This window comes from Vulpes vulpes, chromosome 5 (genome assembly GCF_048418805.1).
Source record: "Vulpes vulpes isolate BD-2025 chromosome 5, VulVul3, whole genome shotgun sequence".
Classification (NCBI taxonomy): Eukaryota; Metazoa; Chordata; class Mammalia; order Carnivora; family Canidae; genus Vulpes; species Vulpes vulpes.
The window spans coordinates 53,430,740-53,455,711 of record NC_132784.1 but is presented as its reverse complement, the minus strand read 5'-3'; the positions used below and the strand labels follow the sequence as shown (position 1 = coordinate 53,455,711).

General features: G+C 37.4%; 1 pseudogene; it reads left to right on the top strand.

Annotated features, from left to right (window-relative positions):
• The first annotated feature begins 11,890 nt into the window (after window positions 1-11,890).
• LOC112919249 (ubiquitin carboxyl-terminal hydrolase 49 pseudogene) lies at window positions 11,891-24,553 on the top strand (annotated as a pseudogene).
• Window positions 24,554-24,972: the final 419 nt, after the last annotated feature.

Sequence of the window (24,972 nt, the reverse complement as noted above, 5' to 3'; positions counted from 1 at the left end):
GCATCATTGAGATAAGCTGACACCTATATAAGACACATCATATATATTTCAAAATTGTGAGCATTGTATTTCCTTCCACCTATTTGGTAAATTGTAATTGTTCTCAATAACGTGTTCTAGGTTGTAGTTTTCTGTGTAGAGATCTTTTGCATTGTTTGTTAGATTGATTTCTGGGCCCAGGGTAATTGCAATGCTCTTGTAAATGGTATGTTTTTATTTCATGTTCTAATTGTGTTCCATAAATATATGGAAATACAGTTGGTATTTGTATATTAGTTTTCTATCTAATAGTTTTGTAAGCTTGTTTATTCTCATAACATGCTATATATTTTTTGGATATTCTAGGTATATGATACTATAATTTCAAACTAAGAAGTTATCATTTTTCCTTTCCAATCTTTTTTTCTATTTTATACTTTAATACATTTCAAACACCATATTGTAGTGTTGAATAGAAGTGGTCAAAACAAGCATCTGTGTTTTCTTCCTGGTTTCAGTTGGACTACTTTTGCAATTTCACCATTAGGTGTTATAGTTGATATATATAGTCTCTTTCTAATCTTTGTAAAGAGGTTTTAATTGAATTTTTATCAAGTTATCAATTTATGATAAATTTCTGTGTGATTTTACCATGGGGATAGATAGGTGCTTCAATAGAAAACAATAGAAGGTCCAGAAATAAACATATAGATATAAATATATAACAAATAAGCATGTTAATATATAACCATATAACATTTATACAATTAAAATATTATATCAAATATAATATTGTAACAAATTATAACTATGTATATTATATAGTTATCATGGTTTATTTATTAGCATGAAGCAGCATTCAGAACAACAGCCCCTTTATTTCCTCAAACTTCATAATATTTTATACATATATAGTATGTAGCATATAAGATATAATGATTTGGCAAGTTAAAATATGATTTATATAGTATACATGCTGTAATGACATTTGACAAAGTTTCTGAGGTAATTTACTATTTGTAAAAAGTGTGCTAGAGCAATAGGTCTATCTGTATGAAAAAAATTGACCTCAAGTCTTATATCACAACATCTAAAAAGCTTAATTCAAAATGGACTATATAGATCTAAATGTAAGAGGTATAACTGTCAATTTCGTCTCAAAGAAGAAAATCTTTGAGACGTTGTGCCAGACAAAAATATCTTAAACAGATTAAAAAACACAAAGCACAAAAAATGACAGAATGGATTCTATGAAGATTAAAAACTTTTGCTCTAAGAAATGTCCCATTTAAAAAAATGAAACAAAATGGCAACTCACAGAATTGGAGAATATATTTGCAACTTACAAAGGTATACAGAACTCTTACAACTTCATAATAAGAGGAATGATTGAGAAGATTCTCTTCCCCATGAAATTATCTTAGAAACTTTGTCAATACTCATGGAAATTGCAATTATAAAGTCACTTCATTCTTGGTAGTTTTACTATAATAAATATAGACTTGGTTTTCTTTTTTATTTTTACTTCTTTATTTTTACCCCTTTGGTCTTCTGGAATCTGTGACAACATATCATTTTATTACTTTTGAAAAAAAACCTCAACAATTATCTCTTAAGAAATATCTTCTCCTTTATTATTTCTATTTTTTTTCTCAGATTACTGTATATTAGACCTTATCAATGTATCTTCTTGTTTGAATCTGTCCAGGCTTTCATCATAAAATACCACAGACTGAGTGGCCTGAAAAAGAGACATTGATTTTTTTTTTCAGTTTTGGAGGCTGGAGACCCACTATCAAGGTGTCAGCAAATTCACATTGTGGTGAGAGCTATCTCTGTTGCCTGCAGGTGGCCACCTTCCCCCTATGTCCTCACAGGGCACGGAGGAAGCCAGGGCTCTCCAGGGTCACTTCTTAAAAGTCCTGTCAGATGAGAGCCCCACCCTTGTGATTTTATTTCACCTAGGTCAAGAGGCTTCCTTCCCAAGTACAGCCACATTGAGGGGTTAAAGGCTTCAGCCAATGAATTTTGAGAGGACACACATTCCGTCTATTAACACTTCTACCACTTCTATTAACACTATTAACACTTCTACCAACTTACACATTCTTTCATGTTTTTTCAACTTGTCACTCTGTGAATCACTTGGAATCTCATCTTCTGAAGTATTTTTCCATTTACTAATTCTCTCTTCGGACCGCTTTTATATCCTTCTACGGAGTTTTTAATTTCAGCTATCATACCATTCTAGAATTCTAATTTAGTTCTCTTGTTATATTTTTCTATCTCTATCTAAAGCTTTATTACTGTCCCGGTATTATTTTAAAAATCTTAAACTTAGGTTTTTAAGAGCTGAGTTTGGTAATTTCATTAATCCGAATCTTAAGGATTCTCTCTCCATTGTATATTGTTTTTCTTGACTATCACACTTTTTGTCTAGTTTGTGTTTTGCTAATTCTGAAAAAATTATAAGCTTTTTAAATTTGGAAATAATCTGAGACCTAATCAAATTTTTTCTCTCAAGATCTTTTAGTTTTGCTTCTGACAGGTAATTTATGAGTCAAATTTAATCTTATGTCCAGGGTCTCTGTGATTGAAATTCAGCCTCCATCACTGGTGGAGGTTGGTGTGTTTTGAGGACATCTTTGCTCCTATGGATTCACACCCCAGATTCATAACCCAGTAGGTGGGTGCTAATGAGCCTGTCTCCTGTTCTGCAGATACTGTGCTCTATTTTGGGCCCCATAAAGCCCATGAGGCTGTCAAACATGCTACTTAGAATCTTACGCTTTCAGTTTTCTCCTGAAGAATTGGCTGCCGCTTGTGGAAAAGGGGATTCTGAGTGGTTTACTTCTCAGGATATTCTCCTCCAGGTTCTTGGCCTGATAATTCTACATCACCTTATGATGTCTCTCATGACTCTAAGAATATTTTATAAAATATTTTCTTCACATGTTCTGATTGGCTTTACTAGGATAGTCCCCATGCACTAATCAATTAGCAGAATCAGAGGTCATCAATAAAAGTTTTCAGTTTTAAAGCTGTATTGCCAAACAAAGTAAAATCAGCAGGTATAACAATCAGACACCAGGCAGCCTGGTGGCCCAGGGGTTTAGCGCGGCCTTCAGCCCAGGGTGTGATCCTGGAGACCCGGGATCAAGTCCCACGTCAGGCTTCCTTCATGGACCCTGCTTCTCCCTCTGCCTGTCTCTCTGCCTCTCTCTCTGTGTGTCTGTCATAAATAAATAAATAAAATCTTAAAAAAAAATCAGACACCAACTACATCAGTAAGTGGGTTGTTAAAGCAACCCTCCACGATGACTTTGCAGATGATGTCATGATTGGCAAGAAAACGAATAACAATATGGACACTAACAACGTTCCATGATCACTTCACTTTGTGCTGGTCAGCCTTCCAACAGCCCATGTTAGAGGAACAATGAGTCAGATAGGACTGGGATCCCCAGAGCGGGTCTCTTGTCCCACCTCACAAAGGCTGTGCATAGTTAATGACAGGACTCAAGTTCAGCTCCCCTGATGCCAGAGACCTCACTTCGAACAATCACCCCACAATTTCCAGAAGGTAGGTTCAGGTTGACATGCATGAAAGTGTCTTTGGGAGGAGAACAGATGTGCCCATAGAAGGCTCATTCTTCAGGAGTATGATATGCAATGGATCTGTGGTTTTCATTTTTTTTCCTTTTGAATACGGCTTTTTATCATGATTCTAAAATCCTATCTTGGTTTGTATGTTGTGTTGTGGATTAAATCATCAGGGTGCCAGATATGATAAAGAGTATGGTTTATATTCCAGCTACTAGTTCATCGTATATCTGGTGTTTTGGGAGGACGGGTGACAGTATCTCAGGTTGGGAAGATTATATTTGGAGTTCTGTGCATGGGAAGGTAGGCATTTGTGGATGCTTTTGCTTTTTGCATATTATATACATATATTTACAAAAAATATGCACCTTATGGTAAAATTAAATGACTGCCTACTAATCTCTCTCTCTCTGTCTCTCTCTGTCTTTGTCTTTCATACACAGAAACACACAACCCAGAGCCCTTATAAATATCTAAAATTCACTGCTTTAAATAAATCTCTGAATTAGCTACAATGTAGTGTATGGAAACAAAATGCCTTTTTACATTGTTTTAGCTAAGGAAGTTGTAGTAGTAAATTTAGGCTTTCTAGAAAACCTTGATTGTAAGAGTGAGCATTTTTGGGTAGAAGATAGGCCTAAAGATACAAAATTGACAACCTATTTTTTTTTTCCTTTTTACTTGAAACAGTTCTTCAAAACCTTAAAACCAGTATTAAATAATTTAAATTTTATACCAGATCCGAGGTACTGCTTTCTTATATATCCCGAACTGCCACTGAAATATGTGAAAATAAGAGAAAAGCTTATCTTAAAATATTTATTTAATAAATTTGTAATGCATGAAATTATTTAGCACTAAAAAAGAAAATTAGTCTAAATAATTAATTTTTCTTCCAAGCTAATTACTTCTCATTCTTGGGTTCTGAGTCCTATCTGCAAGGATTCTGCCTTTTAATATTAAAAAATATATTTTCTTAAAGGATAGGTTAAGAAAAGTAAAAAGAAAATAATGGAAAAAAAGTTTTACTTACCAAGTTTTTAAAAACAAAAATGAGCAAGATCAATGATAATTTACTAGTTTTTGGAGTATTGCAAAATAGGTGCAATACTCCAAAATGAGTGCAATACTCTAAAGAAGAATAAATCGCTTGAAAATGATGAAGGTGATGAGTAAGTCAAGGAAGGACCGCTGGAAGTATATAATTGGACAGTTGTGTCTGTAATCTGCAGTTAGCATGGGGTTGGAGTCAGAGGAGAAGATTTATGTTGGTTATCAATCTGTCTTTAATGGTTGGAATCTATTACAAGTCTCTTTGTCAGAGAAATGAGATGTTTCCAATACAAGACACGACCATCTCAGGAGTAATAGAAAACAGGGCTGTCAGACACCCATCAATGTACCATCAAGGTGACCTATGACTCGTTTTATCTGTATGCTATTATTTAGTTAGAATGGTTGGGACTCAAAGTGTCCTGTTGTTAAATATAACTCTATACATATGATTGTATTATTTTTAATAAATGAAGGATAAAGGGGAATATATTGCCTGAGATTGAAAAAATAAATTGCAAATATTATACTAGCAATATGACTGAAACAGATGAAACATAAATGAACCTCACTTAAGGTAAAGTTTTATATTGTAAAAAAATTCAGCAGAGAATGTTGCTATTCACAATCCTTATACACTATAGTATTCAAACTATTTTGCTAAGGTGTGTTATAAGATTTCTTTAATCTTGTTTTTTATTTCCTACCTCAAAAAGTAAAAAAAAAAAAAGTTGGTTATGCAAGTTTTTATTGATGGGATTTATTATTTAAAGTTTCATATATTCTTGATGCATTTCTAATCATTGTTCCAGATGGAAATCAGAGAGCGAGAGTTTTCATCTTTAAGTTGTCTTATCTGTGAGTGAAAATACTTTAATCTATGGTAGACATATAAAACATGTGAATTATAGCATTTCTGAATAAAATCACAAGTTAATCAAATGGCTAATATTTATGCTCCTGCACACAGCTCAAATCTGTGAAGGAGCTTAGTATCCATAGCAACTATCATAGCATAACAGTCTGTTTTTTTCCCCTACCACTTTTTTGTTTTGTTTTGTTTTGTTTTGTTTTAGATTAAGAAGAATTCCCTAGGCTTATTGTTAATATTTTGTGCTAGCAAACTACTGAAGCAGGGAAAGAATCTTGCTGGCAACTGTGTTTGAGATTAACTTCTGAAAAATTAATTTGCTAAAGACAAGAGTGAAAGCCACATGGTTGAGATAAATACAACACAATCAAATATATGAAATTTATAGTCATTAAAAAGGTCAAATTTAGAATAACCAGCTGTGAATCTAATTGAAAAAAAAGCATTGATTTCTTTATAGTTTTCTGAGCAATTGGATATGTAAAAACATGCATTAGACAGGAAAACCAATTGGTGTTAATTCATTACAGCTACTCAATATATTTACAAAAATAATATACCTGTCTAGGGATCTTTGATCTAAAATCAGTGTTAATCCTTTCTTAATTATTTTTTTTTTGAAGTTTAAACTTCCCCAAAGGGGAAAATACCATGACTAAAAGTAAATCTTTTGAGAATATACAGAGTAAATGTAGAACTTAGTTTTTTATATTCCTATAGAGTTGAGATGGAATTAATGGTTTCCAGTGTGATGATAATGATACTATTTGTTACTTTATTTTGGAAAACTCTTTAGGACAAGCTGACTAATGATGTGGCAATCATGTCACATAATTCATCAGAGAAGGGAAATAAATGTCATTCATTCATTTCCTTTTATCTATCACGGAAACACTTTAGGCCAGTTGTTGTCCAACCTTAGACCCCCCTCAGGGTCACAGAGGGCTTATTAAATCCCAAATGGCAATCTGTCTCCAACTTCCAAAGATTCAGCTTCAGAAGTTGTGAGTGAAGACAGAGAATCTGCATTCTCAACAGGCTCTTGGGGGAGGACGCAGATGCTGCCACCAGAGACTACCCTGTGACAACCACCGCCTTGGAATATAAAGCATCTCCTGCCCATCAATTATTAAAATTGACACCTATTTTCTAGCCATTTGTCTCCATATTTATTCATAGGCTACCTCCTTAGGTAACCTAACCTCTAATTATTAACTTTTCTTCACACTCATCTAAAATATTTCCCTGAAATTTATTTTTAGTCTTCTATTTTGAAGTTTATTTTATTTTTAAAGATTTTTACTAATTATTTGTTTGAGAGCGAGAGAGAGCACAAGCAAGGTGAGTGGCAGAGGGAGAGGGAGAAGCAGACTCCCCACTGAGCAGGATGCCCAACTGTGGTGGGGGAGACTCAATCCCAAGACCCTGGGAAGGGGTAGATGTTTAACTAACTGAGTTACCCAGGTGACTTTTTTTTTTTTTTGAAGTTTAAATTATCATATTTTCATGGGTTACTGGGAATTCCAAGTTTCTCTAGATTAGAACTTTTGAAGCTCCCACCACACATTTCAAATCTACTTGTTGACATGATATTAACCATTTGTTACCATGATCTGATTTTGCTATTTCCCACAAATTTAAATGATATAAACCACTTGATATAATACCTTCCACACTAACACATCTACCTTCTGTGATTCCCATAAGATAACAACTTTTTTAACTTCAGGATATACAGTTTGTGAGTATATTCCTGCCTTTGCTTTTTAAAATTCTCTCATATATTCCAGATGTTCTGGAAATAAATTGCACTGAATGTAGAGTAGAAAAAAGTCCATTGGTTTTTTTGATTGGTGTTTAAGGAATCTAAATTTCCATCACAACATATTAAAGTGGCTAGTACTGGGGATCCCTGGGTGGCTCAGCGGTTTAGCGCCTGCCTTTGGCAGGGCGCGATCCTGGAGTCCCGGAATTGAGTCCCATATCGGGCTCCCAGCATGGAACCTGCTTATCCCTCTGCCTGTGTCTCTGCCTCTCTCTCTCTCTCTCTCTCTCTATGTCTAAAATCAATGAATGAATACATAAATAAATAAATAAATAAATAAATAAATAAATAAATCTAAAAAAAAGTGGCTAGTACTCATTATTTTAAAACAGATATTTTTCTTCCAATGTAACCAATGGAGATTATACCTTGAACAAGGATTATGCTTATGGTAGGCAGGCTTAAGACCAAGCTGCTGAAACACACAGACCACAAATACAAAAGCTGACTTTTCTTTGATATGAGGATCTAGGGTAGGCTGTGTTTCAGCAAGTCTTTCAAGAACCCTCCCTGGCAAGAAGACTGGCATCCTTAACAGGTATTCCCCATCTCTGCATCGATAGTGCCAGTAGTCCCCAAAGGCAGTACACCAACACTTAACATTCAAACCAGAGAGACGCGAAAGGAACATGGAAGGCAAGGACATCCACGTGCATGAGGTCCTAAATTAGAAGTTGTACACACATTTGTTTTACAGCCTATTGGCTTACATTTATTCACCTGTTAACCTCTAGCAACAAAGAAAGTGTTGCATCTCATACATTGGTGCACATCCTGTGGATGAATCACTGGATTGCCTTCACTCTGGACTATTTTTCTCAAAGACTTTTGTGTATCGAATAGCCATGGGAGGTAAAGAAAGTGTCTTTCCTTAAGATGCAGGTCAGGCATACTTGCTGCCCCTTAGCTCTTAGCTTTCTAAACTCTGAATTCCATTTCTGTAACTCAGTTCCCTGTGTTGTGTCAACCTGCCCTCCTCATAAAACCCTGTGGGGATGGGGTCCAAGGAAACTGCCACAGAAAAACTTATTTCCTGGATATTGTCACTGCCTTCTGCCAACATGTCAAACTGTGGCAGGCTCGCTTGTTAGCCTGCAATAAGTAGAGTAGAATGCCAGCCCCTTCAGAATCACTGAGCTTCGGAGATGATGATAAGATGGTGATGAAGGCATGGATTTGTGCAAAAGAAAGGATGAGAACATCACAAGCTGATTAACGATGGCAGAGATCTCTTCAAAATGAGGCTTCCCTTAGATCCTTGGGGAATATCTTGAGAGATAATGGACTCATTATTTAGATTCTCCCTGTGGATAGTTTTACCTACAATGGCTCCAATCCAATTAAAAAAATCATGTGGAATTTGTACCTAAATTTAGCTGAGATCAGTGACACACACACACAGCTCACTGGTCTGGGTGGTTTTGAGGATAAATTTTTGTGAGATTTGGTCCTTGTAGCTCATAGACAGATGTGACAATCTCTAATATTCAGATTGATTAATAATAGTATCTATTAATATAATATTATCTGATTAATGTCTCAGGCCATCTACAATGGTCAACACAGAAACTCAAGCAGAAAGTCACCTGGCTGTCAGGTAGAATCAGATAATTATGGGATTTTTCTACCTGGTTAGGTCTGGGACCCCGGCCACATGGTTGAGATCAACACTGCAGGGTTGCCTCATTGGGATTCTTAGAGTTCTATTGATAGTAGCTTAAGAAAATCCCAAATGACTATATCCTTTGCTGTGCAAAAGCTTCTTATCTTACAGCCACTATGGAAAACTGTGTGGAGGTTCCTCAAAGAGTTAAAAATAGATCTGCCCTACGACCCAGCAATTGCACTCCTGGGGATTTGCCCCAAAGATGCAGATTCAATGAAACGCCGGGACACCTGCAGACCGATGTTTATAGCAGCAATGTCCGCAATAGCCAAACTGTGGAAGGAGCCTCAGTGTCCCTTGAATGATGAATGGATAAATAAGTTGTGGTTTATGTATACAATGGAATATTACTCAGCCATTAGAAACGACAAATACCCACCATTTGCTTCAACGTGGATGGAACTGGAGGGTATTATGCTGAGTGAAATAAGTCAATCGGAGAAGAACAAACATTATATGGTCTCATTCATTTAGGGAATATAAATAATAGTGAAAGGGATTATAAGGGAGAAGAAAAGGGTAGGAAATATCAGAAAGGGAGACAGAACATGAAGACTCCTAACTCTAGGAAACGAACTAGGGGTGGTGGAAGGGGAGGAGGGCGGGGGGTGGGAGTGAATGGGTGAAGGGCACTGAGGGGGGCACTTGATGGGATGAGCACTGGGTGTTATTCTGTATGCTGGCAAATTGAACACCAATAAAAAATAAATTTATTATTTAAAAAAATCCCAAATGAGAAAAATTTAGGGGATTTAGTACCAGCTCTGTCAAGCCAATGGAATGCTGTACTTATGGGAAAGTTAGCCAGAGGCAAGATGGTATAGAAACGAGGGTTGAATATTTTTGGTGGATAATTCTCCTAGGCTCTCACATTTTAGCACTTTTTGCAAGCAGAATATGTCAATAATTGCCTTTTCTCAGGACCATCTTTTAAATATGTTTGTTTAATAAATAGCTTCAGAAGACAGAGTACCCTAATCCAACATGACTGGTGTCCTTTTAAGAAGAGGGGATTAGAACACAGACTCATACAGAGGGAACACCATATGAAGATGTCAGGAAAAGGAAGCCATCTACAAGCTGAGGAGAGAGGCCTCAGAAGAAACCAATCTTGCTCTTGGGCTTTTAGCCGCCAGAACTACAAGAAAATAAATTTCTGTTGTTTAAGCTGCCCAGCCCATCGTCTTTTGTTACGGTGGTCATGGAAACTAATATATCTGGGTACTGTAGTTGGATTTAGTAATAAAGTCCTTTTGTCTCTGATCCAGGAGACTCATGCTTTTGTTCTTGTTATTCTCTTAGCATCAACCCAGGTTAACTTGTTAGATTGTAAGGAAGGTACTACCTCAGACACTCTCAGTTTCGATAAATAAAGCTGGAAATATAATCTGTAGCTGTGTGACCATAGGCCCAAAACAGGTAAGGATGGGAAGAAGGCCATTGTTACTAAAATGAAAAATGTTAAAGGGTACCTGGATGACTCAGTCAGGAAAGCATCTGATTCTTGATCTTGGGTTGAGTTTGAGCCCCATGTTGGGGGTAGAGATTACTTAAAATTAAGTTAAGTAAGTAAGAAAGTCAGCAAGTAAATAAATAAGTAATAAAATGAGGGGCGTTAAAATAGACCTAGAGCTGGGGCCTGGTAGGCAGAATAATAAAAGGGATAACAGTGGAAACAAAAGAGAATAATAATGATATCATAAGAACGAATATGGAGTATATATTTACTTATTTAATCATTTAAAATATTATAACCATATTCTAAACTAGCATTTCCCAATGTTTATTCTGAGGATCAGAAGTTTCTGTGTTAGGCAATGTTAAATAGTGACTTCATTAAGAGCTTTCATAGGCTTTAATATGCTAATAATTGTTTAGACTCTCTGAGATAGCTATAGTGATAACTGCCCCTGACATTTTCATTGAAACTGACATATTCATATCCCATGGTCATACGTTGAAAAATTCTGTTCAATTGCATGGAATTTTAGAATGTAACTCAGAATTCTAGCCCAACGTCTTCATCTATGATTTAGTAAACCAATGAGTCTATAATTAACTTGATTTAAAGCTATGTGCTGATAGAATTAAAAACAGGATCCATTTACTGGTTTCCATATGAATGATTTTTCCAGGATAAGACACTTTTTCAAAACAGGTATAAATTTAATATATTTATATTCATTGTAATGTAAAATATATATAATACTTCATATATTTTTTATAATTTATTTGACATATTTATCTAAAACTAACTTGATACTAGTAAACTCTTAATACTAAATAATTTGGTTATTACAAAATATTAAGACTATCTAGAGTTAATATTTTAATAAATATAAATTGTAACTATCTATAGATAGATACTATACCTATCTATTTTTAAGTAGATAGAATCTTAGATAAAACTTTTTGTGGCAATCATTTAAAATCAGATGTGTCAAACAAAAACTATTCATTGAAAATATTCTAACTTTTTGAAGCAAGTGTATATATTCAAAATAATTATCTTTTTTAAGCCACTACCCACATCTAAGTTGACAACATCATCATTAATAGTTAAATTGCAAGGTTTGGGGTACAGGCCCATCTCGAGACAGGTTTTGTTCATTCATTGTTTGAGATACCATTGTCCCCAGTCAATAGTAAGAGGAAATTTAAATATTGCATAGAAAAGTTTACCTGAAACAAAAGTACCTGAAAATGGAAAATACACATAGCTTGCTATGATCCTGCTGATGATGGTCATGTGGGGCAGGGATAGGTCACAGAATAATGGCTTTCCAAAAATGTCCAGGTGTCGATCTCCAGAACCTATGATTATATATCCCTTTATATGTTGAAGGGAATTAAGGTGGTAGATGGAATTAGGGTTGCTATCCAACTAGCCTTCATGAGATCATTCTGGGTTATCCAGGTGGGGCTAATAAATCACCAGCGTTTTAAATGGGAGAGGAGATCTAAGACCATACCGTCACCCCCTGTGCTGCAATGTGACAAAGACCTCAACTGGCTGTGGCTAACAGACAAGGTAGGCAGCCTCCAGGAGCTGGAAAGGGCAAGAAAACATCTCCCAGAGCCTCCAAAAGGGAACACAGTTCTGCTGACACTGTGACTTTAGTCTGTGAGACTCATTTCAGAATTCCAACCTCCAGATCTGTAAGGTAATCCATTTGTGTTATTTTAAGCCAGTAAATTTTTGGTAATTTTTTTACAGCAGCAATAGGAAACTAATATAGTATAAACTATCAGGTTTGCTTTAGAAACAATGTGAGTGTATCCATCTTGCAGTTGCTCTCTATTATTATGCAAACAGGGCTCCTTTACAAAAAAGTCAAAATTTGGGACCCCTGGGTGGCTCAGTGGTTGAGTGTCTGCCTTTGGCTCAGAGTGTGATCCCGGAATCCTGGGATCGAGTACCACATTGGGCTCCCTGCAAGGAGCCTGCTTCTCCCTCTGTGTCTCTGCCTCTCTCTGTGTGTCTCTTATGAATAAATCAATATAACTCTTAAAAAAAAAAAAGTCAAGAATTCTATGCATACATTAGCCAGAAATGAATAAATGTAATGATAACATAAATGGTCCAGAAGACCAAACACCACTATTTCTCAGGAAGACAGTGTCTCTGTCCTCACCCATCTCTGCTTACTTCTTCCCTCGTGGCATTCCCAGCTTGACCTCCTATCTGCTATCTACTCAATTTGGAAAACAGACATGGCCCTCACTCAATTGCCAAACAAAAGTAACTCTTTTGATTGGAGAAATTTGGTCTGAAGTCCTGCCTTAAACAATATTAACCAGTGACTGGGAGAACCATACTGGTGTTTCATTATATAGTGATCATACCTCTTTACAGCGAAAAGTCTGTTTTTCAGAATGACAAAGCTGGAGTCAATGATTGCTAGGCATTTTCTCCCAATATTTTCTGTGCCAATCAGCAGCTATATTATGAACTTTTCTTTAAAACAGAGGCTTCAAATGCACTGGCACTTAAAAGCCGATAGGAAAGGATTCATCAAAGAAATCCTGATAAGGGGTTTTAGCCTAATCTGCAATTTACAACTTCGTTCAAATGTCTTTCTTGACCTTCCTGCTTCACAAAAAGCAAAAAATATAATCCTTTCTTCAGCTCTGGCAACTGTCTCATTAAGCTGTCTGACTGTGATAATCTTACTATAGTGAGAACTTTTTGCAAATCTCTTTCCACTCATGGGCAGTTTCTTAACCAGACAGAGGACCTGGACCACTTAAATGACAATTTTCTCAAGCCTTTATTTTAATGTCAATAACTCAGCTCCTTCTATGTTTCTGGATTTTGCCTGTTTTTTTTTTTTTATTATTTTTACTTTCTATATGAAGAAATGAATTGTTCTCTTCATTGCTTCCTAATACTTTTCTGAAACTGACCACGGCTTTCTATGCTGCAGGGGTTTAGCAATTGTATGAAATAAAAATAATCAAAAAACAACTTATAGATTCAAATCTTATACATTATAAAACAAAAACAAGTGTTTGCCCATTTTAAAATTTACGTATGTTTAGAAGATTGTATGCTGCATTTCTTGCGTAATACCTAATGTTCTAAATTCTTTAAATACTTCATCTTTTTTAATCATCAAAATCTGAGAAAGCTCTATTATAAATCCATGTTAAATATTACATTCTATACTGAATAATAGTGAAAATGATTTTATTGATCATCAGCTCCAGTGTTTCTATTAAGACTTTGCTTATCTTATGTAATATGAAATGTTGAGTAAATGTATTTTTTTAAAGATTTTATTTATTTAGTTGAGAAAGAAAGAGATAGTGAGAGAGAGCACAAGCAGGGGGAGGGCCATATAGAGAAGCAGACTCCCTCACAGAGAACAGAGAGCCTGACATGGGGCTTGATCCCAGGACCCTAGGATCATGATCCTGGGGTTGTGACCCGAGCTGAAGGCAGATTTGCTTAACCAACTAAGCCACCCAGGGACCCCTGAGTAAATGTATTTTAAAATAAGATCTATATGATTGCATAATTTGTGATGTAAAATATGTCTCTAATTTCTTTATGAGCAGTAATCGGTCTACTCTCCTTTGATGTATCTTAATGCATTAATTGTGGTATATGACTCCAATTCATTATAGATTTTTTTCATTATAGATATTTATTTAACTAAAGATGACTGTAATTAGGAAGTATTATGTCTTGATAGCCAGAACTAGCAGATCCTTCATGTCAAAAATATTTAGAATAAAGGTAAAATCAGGATGTGTTAAGGCTGGTTTAGAAGGTGCCAGCATATGTGTAATATAGGAATAGCAGCCTGTGAGACCCAAACACACACCAGTTAAATTTTCCTATGGGACATAATATGGCCTAGATTCTTAATTCTGAGAGTCTAGGTCATATAATCCCCAGGCTTTGCATTTGATTTAACTCTGCATACACAAATCAGTGTTATAAGATATATTCCACAAACATTTAGTAAAAGTCTACAATGTGCCAACACTCTGCTAATTGTTTAAAAAATGAAATTAAGATTCTTTTGCTTTCTGTAACATACTCCTTTAGTGAATTGCTACACAAATTGAGTCATTTTTATTTCAATATCCCTGTAGATGATCACTCTTAGCACCTGGCCTTCCAAAGTGTTGGCCTGGTCTCACCAGTGACCCTTCCCCTCCTCTCCATCACCTCGTCCCACAGTGTGAGCCAGCACAGCATCCTTGAACTCTCCTTAATCTGTTTCAGATAGTTGCCCTTCAACCACACCTCCCTTGGCAAAACCACTACTGGAGTATGTTCTATTTCCTGACAGTACCACACTGTGACAGTCAGAATAATGCTCCCCAAAAGATGTTCACATCCTAATCCTAGATATATGTGAATATGTTTACATGGCAAGGGCAAAGAGTAAAGTTGAAGGTAGAATTAATATTGCTAATCAACCAATCTTACACTGGGGGCTTATCTAGGTGGGTCAGATGGAATCAAAGGGGCCCTTAAAAGTGCAAGAGAGAATTGGAAGAGAGAACCAGAGAGAAAGCAGTGTGAGAAAAACTAAGTCTGATGTCGCTAGCTTGCAGATGGAAGAAAGGGGCACAGACCAAGAGATAGGCTCAGTTTCTGGGCACTGGAAAGGGCAGGGGAGCTGATTTTCCCCTAGAGCCTACAGAAAGAACACAGCCCTGCCACATCTTTAGCCCACGGAGACCCGTTTTGGACTTCTGACCTCTAGAAGTGTAAAACAAAATTGCATTATGCTACTAAGTTTGTGGTTATTTGTTACAGCAGCCATAGGAAACAATTACCTTCTGCAACTAGATCTGGATACAACACAGCATTAAACTCATCAGACACCTCACTGGGGAGGGACCCTGATAATGCCTGGCAGTTATACCTCATTTCCCTGTCTACTTTCTCTCCCACCTGCCTGGTAGACTGGTTCTGATCCACTAGTAATATTATCTAAGCTGTAGTGTCTTTTTCTCCCATGCTTCATTTAAGTTGATGGCCTTTCTTCTTATTTAAGTGAGAAGGTGGAAGCAATCAGGCAATAAGTCCACATATTCAATACCACAGCTCTCAACCTCTTTGGCATCTGGGACTGTATCTTCTTTCTGATTACCAGAGGTGAACCACAAGCTCTTCTGCCTAAAGCCAATCCCTCCATTTGTGCGATAGGTCAGTGCTTCCGAAACTTTCCTGTGAACACAAATCACTCGGGCATTGCCTGACTTAGATGCAGATTCTGATCCTGAGACTCTGGGTTTCTGCAGGGCCCCAAGTGCTGCTGGTGCTGCTTGTCTCTAGACCTTGCTTTGAGCAGCATCAGCTTATGCCTTCTGATTGCATCTCTGTCATTAGCATAAATACCTGCTGGTATTTCTCCCATTAAAAACTGAAACCTGAAAATAAGACCCCCCTCTCTGGTTCCCAGTTCCTCACCTCCAGGTATCATGTCATTCTTTTGTAGGAAAATTTGAAATTTCTCCAATTTCTCTCCAATCTGGCTTTTGCTTCTTTCGTTTTACCATAATCCCTCTTATCAAGTATATCAATGGCTTCCATCCTATGATCAATTCTTGGTTTTCAGACCCATCAATAGTATTTTTATGGTATTTTTATTTCTCCTTTCTCCTTTTTCAAAGTATTTTCTTGACCTTCAGGACTGGGTAGAGTTTTCTTTCCACCACACTGGATGCTCTAGAACCTCCTCACTTTGATGACATTTACTTTCTTGAATTCAAATACCATCTACTTGTTAATGACTCATATTTATATCTCCATTCTGAACCTGGTCCCACCTCTTCCACATATGTATATCCATTTTGTATCTCTACTTGGATACCTAACCTAAAAATCAAACAGCTCCTAAATTGAGTACAGAGTCTACCTTGGATCTGCTTTCCCATCTTGGTGAATGGGAATTCCATTTGACTCAGTTCAGAAGCCTGGTGTTGTCTCTGATGTGTTTTTCTCCTCACCTCACATCTAAACTGTCAATTGGCTAGATCCACTCAGTACCCTTTACCCTCCCTTCCAGACCACCTCTATGTTTCCCACATGCCATTCCCAGCAGAGTCCCTTGGGGATAGCGCTTAAGTTTTGGAAGGTAAAGAGGGGCAAATGCCATACCATTCTTCTTCACAAGAGATAGATGCAAACTTCTCACTGCCTTGCTGCTGGGGCAGTATTGATAATATTATTTCTCATAGGTCCTGACAGGAAGCCATTAGCAACTTCCGGGTTCTCTGAACACAAACCTGACAGGCCATCTTCCAGATTCTCAAATAGTTGTATTATGTGATTGTCTATATCCTATCTTTTCCTCTTCGAAATACCTGACTATATATTGACTTGTGTATTTGACTCTATTTCTAACTATATTCAAATTGTTATCACTTTTTGCCACCTCCAGTCCAAGTTAGTGACAAATTTCCTCTAGATTACAATAGTGGTATCTGCATTGTTTTTTCGGCTCCCACAGTCTTCGCAACCAACAGAGCATCTTCGGAAAAATATAAGTCAAATCATGAGATTTCTCTGTTCAACACCTTTGTGTGGCTACTAATCTCAATCCAAGTACAAACCAGTTTTCTTAATTTACAAAGCCCTGTTACCTTGAAGCATGCTAAATCCTTCCCATAGTCTCTGTCCCAGCTACACGAACCCTCTTGCAGTTTCTTGTGCATACTAATACTTTCCCAACTCAAGGTCTTGGCATTTGCCTTTAAGTCCACCTGGATTCTTATCTGTTCATCCCATTGTGAGCTTCCTTAGCATTTTCTGGTCTTGATTCAAATGTCACATTATCAGTGAGGCATTTTCTGATCTTTTTATCTAAAATTATAATTATCTCCCTTCCCCCCACTCAACACATCTCTTCCAGGCTATGTCCAGAATTTTGCTTATTTATATGGGCTGTTATCTGTCTATTGTGCTTCTCAGGCAGGGATTTTTGTTGGTACCAAGAACCATGTTTAGAACAGCCTAGATTCAAGTATTTTGGAAAGGAATGAATGAAAAATAGCACCAACTTATCCAATTTATTTCAATAAACATTTATCAAGTGCCCATACAACATTTCTGTACATGAAACACTCAATGCATTCTGACTTAAGAGGAATCAGACTTAAATAAAGGCTTGTGAAGTAAGATGAAGCAAGAGGAAAGGAAATGTAGAATCTGAATTGTACAAAGGATATTGCTTCTAGTTTCAATACAGAAAGTAGAAAGGATAATATAGCTTTTTCAGAGGAAGAAAATGGATGAAGGGCAAGAGGTCTCTCTCCATTTGTGCTTTCTCTTCCAGGCACTCTCTAAGAGCACTGTGTCCTTTATACTTCAGGCTTTTCTTGATATATTTTCAAGCTATATAAAAATAACTGGATATAGTATGGATTCGATTTCCATTTTTAGCTCACAGATTCTTCATCCATCCATCCATCCATCCATCCATCCGTCCATCCATCCATCAAGGCATCCATTCATCCATTACAAAAATACTAAGAAGCATCTACATTGAACCAAGGCATTATACCTAGGTATAATATAATCATAGAAAATCAAAATGAAAAATATAACACTGGATTTTAAGGTATGTTCTCCATCCACAATGCAAACTTCCTACTTCACAGCACAGTTTTACAGCCAAAATAAGATCTTGCTCCCAATTCTATAGTCTTAGTAAAGCATAGACTCATACATTCCACTATTGATGTATAACCAGAATGGAAACTGTTTAATTCCTGTTTTGAATAAAAATAGTTTGAGAAGATTTAGAATATTTTACATATTGCTTGAGGAAGGTGCTACAATAAGCCACCTTAATGCATCTTATTGTATTTAGCCTCACTCGTCATGAATAGTATGCTGCTGATTTGGAGAATATGGATGGCTCTCAGCTCTGAATAGGGCAGCTGTTCTATTTTTATTCTGGAACCAACCTAAACAACACATATTTCATAGTTAGAGTTAATACTGAGCTGAGCTGAATTCAAACTACTGACCTGAAAGTGAATGGTCTCATTTTTCTTTATACCAGACTCTTAAGATATCAATTCCTTGATACATTCAGAAAATGAGCTTAGCAAAATCTATACCTTCTTCAGTGTGTCTCTGTATCTGTCTCTGTCACACACAAAGGCACATACACTCATATGCATGTATCACACTGGAGTTATAAGTTTCTATATATAAGAAAAGCTGAGATGGAGAAAATTAAAATGCAAGGTCCTTAAGAAACCCTCAGTGGATGCCTGAAAACAGAGGTAGTACTGAATCCTATGTATACTGTTTTCTTCCTGTACATGCATACCTACTTTAAAGTTTAATTTATAAATTAGGCACAGTAAGAGATAAGCTTTCTTATTTAGCTAAGAATAAAATAGAACATTTATAACAAAAAACTAGAACAAAATGCATGTGAATATGGTCTCTCTCTCTCAAAATGCCCTATTATGCTGTACACACCCGGCTTTTTGTGATGGCATGAGATGATACAATGCCTATGCGATGAGATGAAGTGAGGTGAAGGACATTGTGATGTAATGTTAGGCTACTATTGATCTTCTGATATAGGCCAGAAAGAGAATCATCTGCTTCTGGACTGCAGTTGACTTGGGTGGGGTAACTAACTGGGGAAAGCAAATCCTTGTAAGTGGGGGACTACTGTATAATAATAATAATAATAATAATAATAATAATAAATCATTTCTAATAGCCTGCTACTACTGGTAATAGAAAATACCACTATTTCTTAAGTAGAATGTAACTGGCAAATTGCTTAGCTATGATATTCACAATTGTAATTCATGTAATCAACATAGTTCAATGTTATTCAATATGAATATAAAACTTGTAAGGTTACAGGACTGTAAGTCTATCTCAGTCTGTTCTATGCCTTCTAAGGGTTTGTGAACTAGCTAAAGAGATCAAAGTTTCCTGTAACAGAATGAAAGTATCCTCTAAAGCAAGTGTAATTTAGTGTCAAGATCAGTAATGAAGACAGTAAGTGATGATGTTCAGAGGAGTAAGATATTAATGAGGACTTAACATTGGGGAGAGCATCATGCAGGAAATGGGGTCAGGTAACTAAGATAGAATACTGTGGGTTTTAATAACTGAAGGAAATAGGAGGGCATTATTACCATGAATTAATTAGAAGCCTTATTGAAAATATATGTAAAATAAACAAACTTGTTAAACAAGTAAAATAAGTAAATGACTTATTTTTATTATAATTGTGGAAAGTGGAGCTATTTCATCAGATTCAAACACCCAAGGAATTTGGGAATTGAAGAATATTTGGTGACCTAGATTGTAGCATGCACCACCACCCTTGCATTTCTCCTTCAGCTTCTGCACATAAGTTTCGTTAATTTCTTCCTCTGCAAATTTGTATGCTCTGCTTCCTGGTCACACAGTGCCTGCTTGAGAACTTCAAGTTATAGTTACATAAACATTCTCAGATTCGCACCAATCTGGCCATCATAAATATTTGGTGACCTAAGATTAAGTCTTGGACATTTGGGAAAATCTTCCTATCACACATGATCAAAATTTAATCATTTAGTGATAGATTTAGCTCATTATCATATTATCAAGGCATGTGGGATAATACTATTTATCAAATGCAACTTTGCCCTTGATAACATAACCTCAAAGCAAATTCTTCAAGAAGTGTGTCCCATCCCCCTTCCCTTCTTCTCACTGAGTGCTTTCTGAATCACTTGTCTCTGATACATGAAACATCAGAATTTCAAGGTTTTGTAAAGAACCTTGTAAACTTTTGTGAAGAACGAGTGAGGTCTAGCAGCATTAGGAAACATTGTTGAACGTTTTGCTTCAGCTGCTAAGGGGTAATTATGGTTTTGAAACAGGAAATGAAGTTTCATAGCCTGTATATGATTGAATATAAACTTACCAAAGTCCTGAAAAAGTGTGAGTACACGTCTTCCACAAGTCATTCTGTCACCTTGGAGATGTGACTACTGACCATACATGATCTTAGACAGCATTGTGCAGGAAGGAAAGTTGTTCCATAGACATTCTAATTGTTTTTATTCCATTCTGATACTTCTTTCATTTCCACTCCAGGACTCTAGGAGAATTCCTTCTTAACTGTGCAAACATTCTCGGGCCTCCCTGCATTGTATACTAAAAGCACATACTTTTTAGTTTCTCTTTCTAATGAAAAAATTCCTTTTCCTACTACTTAAATGACTGTTAGAATGTTATATATTATTACAAAAACTTCAGGCAAGCATTCAATTACTTTAAACTACTTGTGATGGGGGCACCTGGGTGGGCTCAGTGGGTTAAGCATTTGCCTTCAGCTGAGGTCATGGTTCCAGGGTTCTGGGATCAAGTCCCAAGTCAGGCTCCCTGCTCAGCAGGGTGTCTGCTCCCTCTGTCTGCTGCTCTCACGCTCTCTCTTGTTCTTCCAAATAGATAAATACAATCTTAAAAATATATATATACATATATCTTTTTAAAAATAAAACTGTTTTTTTAAAGATTTTATTTATTTATTCATAAGAGACACACAGAGAGAGAGAGAGGCAGAGACACGGGCAGAGGGAGAAGCATGCTCCATGCAGGGAGCCCAATGCGGGACTTGATCCTGGGACTCCAGGATCACACCTAGGCCAAAGGCAGGTGCTAAACCGCCAAGCCACCCAGGCATCCCAAAATAAAACTATTTATTATAACTTCTCTTCCTTTTCAAACCCACTCCACCCACTATATCCATATAAATCAATACTGGCCTCCAAGTAGTGGAGTGGCTTACTTTTATAATGTACATACACAGAATGAAAGATCTATAAAACATACTTGAAATAGTCTTATGACCTTGATAAACATTGTTCATTTACACCAAATCTGAAATTAATTCTACACTTTCCCCTAATCTCTTTCCTAAGTCCAGTTGTTGGTCCAAGGTCCAACAGAATTACCTTACACTGAATTGATAAATTAACTGTGTGATGTTCTCCAACAGAGCATGGTTACCTGTAATTAGAAGTCAAAGAAGACGCTGATAACAGTGCTGGTATGTTATCAGCAATTTTGGGGAGAGGGAATGAATTTGACAAAGGAAAAAGACATACATCAGTTGAGAGTCTAGTCACTGAGCAATTGAGAACCATAAGCTATTTTGTATAGGAAAATTAATTTTCTGGAAAAAAAGGGAGAGACTGAAGATACCTCTTGATATGCTAGAATGGTCTGACATACTTGTTCATTCTTTCTCAGTGCCTTATATTTAGGACTTGGACATTGCTGACATATAAGTATATGAGCTGGCTCAACAATAATTACAATCGGATATCCAATTCAGGCCAAGTTGAAGTAAAAGGGGGACTGGATTTACCCTCCTGCCTAAAATCAGTAAAAAATCAGGACACAATATAAGAAACAAGAGTTTTCAAGCCATCTGACTTCAGGCAACTGAGGATGATGATTCATGAGAGGAGCAAACCTTATAATTGCTTCAAATTTATGACTTAAAAGAATCTCCACACCACTCACAAATTGTATACCTTGAACATGTGTAATTTATTTTTTGCATATTATATCTCAACAAAGCTCTGAAAAACAATTATCAAATGTTTATTATACATCTGCCCTGTGCCCAGTACTGTGCTAAGCACATTTACTATAGATTCTCATTTAATTTCTCCATAATTTATGATCATCACTTATGAGTTGACCTGATTTTGCCATGTAACTTATATTCATTTCACAGTTGGGTTAACAGAGGTTTGGTGGGTGTAATTATTTATCTTGCCCCAGGTCTGAAGGCAAGTATCAAACTTAAGGAATATGGAGGCAGGGCTCTCAACTCTGAACTGAATTTTTAAAATAGAACACCTCCAGCTGAATTACTTATGAAACTGTTAAAATGTTGATTTTTAGTTTCTACCTATGGCCCACTGAATCTTGAGCTAAAGTTAGGATTTCTAATCTTAACCAGTGTCTGCATTTTTAAAGTTATCCTTGTGAATTTTACATGTACTAAATACATCAAGCCATTCAGTAGAAACTTTTCCCATTGTCTCTGTTATTGGTTCAATATATTGCACACAGCTGAATATTTCTAGTAGAGCTGTGATAAAGAGGAGCTATACCCCCAATTATGAGCTTATGAGGCCAAGTCCAATGCTGATACGGAGACATAGTTCAATCTCTTTGATTTTCATTTGGTACCCTCTCCAAGATATTGTGAGGACAAGGTACCATTAAAACAACAAGGAAAATAAAATGTGAAAAAAACAGTTCAATGTCTTTTTGCCAGCTTAATTTTTTTCTTTTTTTTTCTTTTCTTTTTTTTTTACCAGCTTTTGAGATAATTGACATATAACCTTATGTAACTTTAAGGGGAATGATGTGTTGATTTGATACGTTTGAATAGTGCAAAATGATTACCACCTTAGCATTAGCTAGCACACATTCTTGAGTCAGCATATCATTTTAAAATCCAGTTTTTATATATTATTAGCCTGAAATATATTGTTACCTTTTTTTAAGATTTTATTTATTTAATTGAGAGAGAGAGAGAGAGCACACCTGTGCATGAGAGGGGGAGGGGCAGAGAGAGAGAGATAAGCAGACTCCCTGCTGAGCAGGGAGCCTGACATGGGGCTCCGTCACAGGACCCTGGGATCATGACCTGAGTTGGCTGAGTCACCCAAGTGCCCCACAGTATACTGTTATCCTTAAGAGAGCTCAAATAAATAATTCTGTTTTTAAAGGAAGAAGGGACATGAAGCTCATAAGTAAGATGGGGTGTCTCCTGTTGTCTCTCTTTGCTGTATTTGTGGATAAATTAACTATGCATTTCAATTTCTTCATGCTTAAAATGAAAGTGTGATATTCCAACTGTGCTATTCAATTAAGTATATGTTGGTCAAATGTGACTAGTTAAGTTAAAGTTAAATTAAAAATTCAGTTTCTCTCCCACCGCCACGCTGCGCCGGCCCTGGGCAGCACCTGCCACATGAGCTCCATCCTGCAGGCGCTCAGCCACCTCCAGAAGCTCCACCAGCGTTTTCTGTACCTCGACCCTTCCCAGACCCAGCAGCTGCCGCCCAAGGCCCCCAACGGGAAGGCTGGGCTCGCGGCAGGCGGCCCCCTCGGCGTGCGAGCGCGGGGGCCCCTGCTCCGACGGCGGCGCCTCCACCAGCAGGAGCCTAGAACTCACACGGACAAGGAGCCGAGCTGAAGCACGTTCCCCCGCCCCGAGCTGCACCGCCTTCCGAGTCATGTGGTCCGGGAAGCGGGCCTGGTGTCACCGTTCGCCGCGCTTCAGCGGTGCGGAGCCGCAGGCCCCTTCGGCGGCTGCCTCCAGCGGGACGCGCAGGACTTGCTCTGCGAGCTGTTGCGCAAGTGCAGCAAGAGCCCGAGTCCGAGGGCAGCACGCGCCGGACCCGCATCCCCTTCTCCCGCAGGAAGCTCACCAGTCAGGTCTTAAAGGTAGTGAACACCGTAGTCCACGGGCAGCCCCTCGGGTCACATGTACATCATGCAATTGCAAATCCAATACCACTGAGCCCTCCTGGGACCTGTCCCTGGAATCCCCTGAACGGTACCACTGCGCAGAAAAGGGGTCTGTCCCTTTGAATCAGACAGAGAGCCTGCTCCCTGAGGAGCTGGCTAAGGTCACGAGACAGGCTCTGGAAGGGAGAATCTACGCTTGGGACCAGCGTAACAGCAAACGATGAAAATCCATCCCAAACCCCTTGTTCTGAGTGAAGCTACAAAGCAGTTAATGATCAACAGACTACCTCAGGTCTTCCGGCTGCACCTTAAAAGATTCAGGTGGTCTGGCCGTAATCATCGAGAGAAGATTGGGGTCCATGTCGTCTTTGACCAGGTTTTTGGGTCCACTGCAATGACTCAAAGCTCAATGTATGCAGTGTCGAGGAAGTGGGCAAAACTCAAACCCACATCCTTTTTTACACTCAAAGAACAGTTCGGGGCAATGCAAGAATTTCAGAAACCCAACTCGAAGCTCAGGTGCAGTCCAGCAACAATGATGAGGGCAGACCACGGCCCTTCCACTGAGTGGGACGCATGTTTCAAGGACTGGCTTGCTTTTAAACTGCTGGTGTTTATACACCTTTCCTCTTGCAGGAAGTAAGGTTTAGTGCAGGAACAGAGTACTAAGTTTGCCCCACTGGGACTACAGCAGAAGGTGCCAGCCAGGTGACTCATGTCTTATCATAAAACCTGTGGTCACTTTCTTTTGAATGGATTGGGAATTCCCTCCTTTGATAAAACAAATCAAAAGGAAAAAAAAAATCAGTTTCTCCTTTGCACTAGCCACTTTTCTGTTGTTCACTTGCCATATGGGGCTAGCTTCTGTAATGGATAGTGAAGATTTTAGAATATTTCCATTATTACAGAAATTTCTTGAATTGCTATAGATTTATTATCTGCTCTCTGCATACGTTGTACAATAATCTATACCTGGCTTATCATTA